At 32.9% G+C, this 6,000-nt stretch overlaps 1 pseudogene; it reads right to left on the bottom strand.

The window, feature by feature from the left end:
* Positions 1 to 610: 610 nt before the first annotated feature.
* On the bottom strand, positions 611 to 5,904 carry LOC114423938 (annotated as a pseudogene).
* Between the last annotated feature and the right edge of the window lie 96 nt (positions 5,905 to 6,000).

Genomic DNA, 6,000 nt, shown 5'->3' with positions numbered 1-6,000 from the left:
GAGGCATTAGTTTCAAGATATCTTATATTCCTGTGTCTTTATTAGGCCCAAGCTTAATAACATGTGCACTAATCAACTCTAGCTAGTTCCAGGGCCTCATGCACTAAAGTGGCCAATAAAAGGATTTGAAAATAACTTGAAATTCAAAATATCTCTGTAGGTAATTAACTCATTTGTCTAACAGATTGCCATCTAATCACCAAGAAGCTCTTCGCAACATAATAATCATAAAAAAATGAAGCTCATTCTTTTGTTGGGGGGTTAGAAAAATGTAAGGGGAGGAATTCGGGTACCCAATTCAAAGTCAAGATATGTAACAGGTCCATGGAAAATCCAAGTTGGTGAGATAGAGAAATTTGATTTGACATTCATAGTTCAGGATATCAAGCTTAGATACGGGTGAACATGAAACATAAACTGATACAACTCCCTACTAATTAAATAAGAAAACAAGACAGCATCCACATACAAAACTTAAGCATGCATAGAATAAGCTTGCACGTTTATTTGTCAATGAGAGGTACGTTGGAAAGAAAGAAAACCACACATGACGACGCAGTCTTGTTAGATAGATAGAGATGCTGTTGGGAATTCGATAGCTAACTGGAGACAAGAAGGAAAACGAAGAAGGAGAAAAGTCTGTCCATTTTATTACTATTCTCATGCTTTTATACTGAATTGTTGATCACCAATCTAAGGTCTTGGTGAATGATTCTATCAAGAGGATACACAGGTATGGTTATAACAGAATGGATATTGTTGTAATAACAGAATTAGGGGATAGAGTAGTGGAATTGGAATAACGGAATAGCTAGCTGGTTCATGCTTTCACGCGTAATCGTTGAGGTAAGTGGGTTTCCTGATGGCTCTTTTGGGTCTGTTGCTGTTGCTGCTAGCTTCAGGTATTATGTAGTTGCTATTAGAATTCCTCTGAAAGTGAGGCCTTCTCCACTGGTAGGAAGAAGAACAGCGTAGGGCATCTGCCCCGGTCCAGTACGGTTTCTAATGCTTGAATTCTTGTTTCTCCCAGAGATTCTGTCCTCAATTTCCTTAAGCTTTTTTTCAAACTTTTTAAAGGGTTGAATTGCCTTAATTGTTATCAGTCCAATTTGGATTGCCCCTTTGTCCGAGGTAGAGTTCATCAGAAGCATGCCTTGACAATATCTCGATCACTGTTAGGTCCACAAGGGCCTCGATCTTTCTTGTAATTGTTCTCAAATAAGCCTTCTGATGATTGCTGATCAATTCACCATATGATAATGCTGCAAATGTGAATCAGATCTTGAAGGGTGTTTAACTTAGGCCACCATGGCTTGTCTTTCAAGTCATCTTGACCCTTCTCAACAGCTTCATTCCACCAAGCATGCACTTCCGAGAGTTTCTTAACTGCATCTTCTGTGGGATAGTACAAGGAGACATAGTAACCTATGTCTGGATTGCACTCCATATCTCTAGCCCGTCAACAGCATAAGGGTAGTCATCTATCACAAGGCGAAGCCCATAGGGAGAGGATGGATCCTCCACTGCCATTCCTCTGCATCAAGGGGATAACAAACAACTTGTTATTAACAGCAAATATGTCTTTTTTCTTTTTCAGATATAAAGATAGTTGAAACGAATTTTGACTCTCTCAACACTCCTTAACTTCAATACTGTAATTGTATTAGTTTTTAACATTTTTAATATCAAAAACTAGTAAATGTAGGATGGTGTAAAGGGTTTTTATATTATAATCCAATCACAAATTAAAATCTATGATAACTTAGTTAAGATCTAGCATGATTTATAAACTACATGATTTCTTATTGGTTTACACTAACAGTGCATACAAAATAAAAGATGTAGATCAAAAGGATACACAATGCTGGTATCAAATAAATGAAAATTTTAATTAGTGGTATATAAGAGTATCAATAATAAGATCCGCAGGAAGGGCATGATCAGTGAAAACCCAACCCTTGTAAACTGCTGAAGACATCTCCACAGGGAATTGCCCGGGCAGAAACGATTGCTCAATAATGCTAGCTGCATTGACAAGCGATTGTCTTGCAAGTCCATTGATATTCATGGTGTCACGATAGTGAGGCAACAAAAGTTTATAAATAGGGTGCAGCACACTGAGATGCCTGTTTGTTGCTATGAGAAATGGTTCAATCACGGCATGAGTATTTTAACCTGTGATCACAAACCAATTAAAGAATCATGTCATAAATTCAAAGAATTAAAAGATGGTTTGTGATGGCAATGGCAGAATTTATATATGTCAGAGGCTCATAAGTTGATGATAGCAGGAGTCATTGACAACAACATGCACCTTAGTTAAATGGCCAAGGGATTCAATGTGTCATAATCTTTCAAGAAAAGGGCTTGTGGCTTCCCTCGGCAAATTCCCTTAGCGGATCAAACACAGAATCAAAAGCGTCCATTCTCTTGTCTCTCTCTCCTGCATTTGGATCTGAATTCTAATGTAATGGATGTTCAGTGTTTGAATGTTGATTTTTATACATTTTTTTCTTCTCGTTTATCAAATGTTTGTGCAAATTGAGTTGGCCCAATTGAATGGTGTCATGTTGGATCAAGCCGCGTCAACTTGGAACTCTATCTAATCCTTCTAATCAAAACTAAAATAAAAAGCATATTTTCTTAAAATATTATTTAAATAATACTAGATTATTTTAATGATAGCTAAATAAATAAATAAATATTACAAAGGCTTAAATATAAAAATGGACCGATAAGTTGGCACTTTCTCAATTTTGGTATGCTAAGTTCTTTTATTAAGTTCAATTTACGCAAATTTCTATTTTTTATTTTTAATTTTTGGAGTTAATCACTATTACAAAAAAATCATTAATGATGATGTCCCAGTAATGTTATATTGTGTATCACATCAATAAAGATGACATATCACCTCAATATAATATCATATCATCAATATCACATAATAAAAATATCTCATTAACAATGTCATGTCAACAATGATGATAAAAAAAATTAAAAATAAAAAAATAATACATTTCACCATAGTGTTGAACCTTACCTATAATGACAATCAACCCAAACATAAACAACACAATCAGGTAAGAGACTCTGATGCATCTCACCACATATAACAATATAAAGATAGAGAGCAATTAAATGCATATATTATTTCACATGTCAAAATTATTTGTATCATAGTCATACAATCACATATAATTTGATAAACATACATGCATTATGATGAAGATCTGACTTATGATTCTATATACATGTGATATTATCAAAACACTTATGAAAAAAACTTGAAAAGACATGCAATTGATCCATTTTCATACCATGATTCAGTTGACACCACACTCTAGGCTCAAAAAATTCTTTATTTCTCTCACTTCATAAAATCCAATTTTAACTCTCTTCGGTTATAACCAAAATATCACTTATGTAAGTAATTACTAAAAACATTTACACAACACTTATATTATTTAAATCAAGCAAAAAGATACTAGCATTTTTATGTAAATAACTTTTGAGGTGTTACTCTCAATAAGGATGTCAACAAAGGGATCAAAGAAAATTTTCTTCTCATTCAAATTTTCAAAATGGGCTTTTGATACATTAGAATGCTCAAAATGTTTTTTCGATGGCTTATTCTCTTCATTCTCCCCCTGAGATGATGAAAGGATTTATACCTTCATAAATTCCTTACTAACATATCATTATATTAATTTTTGTATGGAAAAATAAACTTTGCATATTTATTTTATCAAAGGAGTTACACACACACCACATTGTCACTAAATTAAGGAACACATTTTCAATTCATAAATTCATTTTCTTATTATAAAACTAAATAAAAATGTACAAAAATAACCAATGAGATAAATCACAGATTGAATTCTATTGTTGTTTGTGAACAAAAATCACCCATACCCTCTAATTAGAGACTATCACATCAATTAAAAATGTTACCTCAAATTTATAATACATATGGAGAACATTAATATCGTTTTGTCTCTTATCTCTGCCTCACGTCAACCCAACCAATTCAATGCATCTCCAATTTCAAAATTTGGACAGAAGATTTACATTTCAAAATTTGGACAATTCTCATAAGATTCAGTATTTTAGAATTTGGAGATGGACTCAACTTATTTTTTTACTTACTGTATATCTGATCTATTTAAGGTGAGTTCTCAAACAAATGGTCAGATTAATAATATTTAATGTTTATAAATAATTATTAAGTGAAGTTAAGCATAACTTACTCTTGGAGTAAGTTATAATTAGTCTTAAATATAACTTTGGTCCCCTGTTCAACTCAATATGCAATTTTGGTATAATCCTCAAATTTATCTACATTTATTTCATTTCTTGATTGTACCTTATTGGATATGTTAGGTTTAAGATTCAATAAACCAAAATAAAATAAATAAAATGCATGGAAAATTGAATATTTGGCCAAAATTGCGGAATTTTTAAAAATAGGATACTAAATGTCCCTATTTTAAAATAAAGACACAAAAATTAAAGATTGGACAAAAAAAGGGGACCAAAGTTGCATTCAAGCCTTATATTTAATAATATTTATTTACTTCTTCATGAACCTCATAACCTTCTTTGTCTTTCAGTCCTCAATCTTTGTTCTTGGCACCTTAACCTTGTTAAGGAAGTCCCCCACAAATGGATCCTTCATTATCGTTGGGTTCCCAATTGCCACAATTATGGTTAAACACCTCGATGCTATCCTTCCTCGTGTCTGCAACATAAAACTTGCACACACAAACATTCAAGCGCACCGCAACATAATGAGACTAAACCAAATGAGATAAATAATGTTACCTATAGAACATTACATATAAGGCGAGTTTGATGTCATTGATTTTGAGACCAAAGAAGAAGATGAAGTAAGGACCTAAATGTTAAGGGATTCAAAAAAAAGTTAAACAAATATAACAAACAAAAGAAAGAGAAAGAAGAGGTAGTTGTGGAGGAGCCTTTTGGTTTCATTGACTACAAGAATGAAGTAGGCGAAAAGGCTTTAAAGGGTAGGTTGGGATGATGGACTCTTGCAACAACAATTAGAGTTGGAAGGGGGATTTTTTTTATCTAATTGTTTTCTAACCTTCGGTCTAAAAAATGTTTACTTTAATAGTGGCATTTATTAATGTCATTTAGTTAGTAGTATATGTTTATTATTATGGAATGCGTTTTCTATTTTAATATTGTAGCAATAAATAAAAAATACACAAAAATAATCAATGATATAAATGTATATTAATTGAATCCTACTATAGTTTGTGGACAAAAATCACTTGTCCTCTCCAATAAGAGAGTGTCATGTCAAATAAAAGTGTCACCTCAATTTTACATTGCATTTGGAGAAAATTAACTATTTTTGTGTCTTGTTTTCAATTCACTTTGATCCAAAGAATCCAACACATCTCTCATTTGAGATTCTAAACAATTTTCAGAAGGTTTACCATTTCCTTAATTCGTGTCCCGTGTAACTTGATCACACACCCTTTCTTCCTCTCATGACCTTGGAATATTTTTGCCTTTTTTAAAAATAAATAAATTTTTAAACTTTCAATTACAGGTACAAAGTAAGAGAGTGGGCTCTAACACTACTACAAATTTAACTTTTTACGACACCTATTCTACGACGGTTCTCTAGGAAACTGTCTTAGAAAGTGAGACGATGACATTTTTGTAATTATTATAATGAAAAATGCATTTTACGACGCACATTCTACGACAGTTTTTAAAAACTGCCTTAGAATGTTATATCTAATAAAAATTAGGGGTGGGTAAGCGGGTCAGTTCGTCTTGCGTAAGACCCGCCCGCATAAGCCCGCATTGGTAGCAAACCGGACCAGTCTGCCCCGCTTCTTCCACGGACCAAATAAATTGGTCCGCCCCCATCCCGCGGACCCTGCGGGTCAAACAGGCTAATTTTAAAAGAATTTTAATTTTAATAAAAATATAATACAATTAAATTAAGTTTAATACAAATCTAAA

Source organism: Glycine soja, chromosome 8, assembly GCF_004193775.1.
Source record: "Glycine soja cultivar W05 chromosome 8, ASM419377v2, whole genome shotgun sequence".
Classification (NCBI taxonomy): domain Eukaryota; kingdom Viridiplantae; phylum Streptophyta; class Magnoliopsida; order Fabales; family Fabaceae; genus Glycine; species Glycine soja.
The sequence above is the reverse complement of the archived record's forward strand: the minus strand, read 5'-3'. Positions and strand labels throughout refer to the sequence as shown.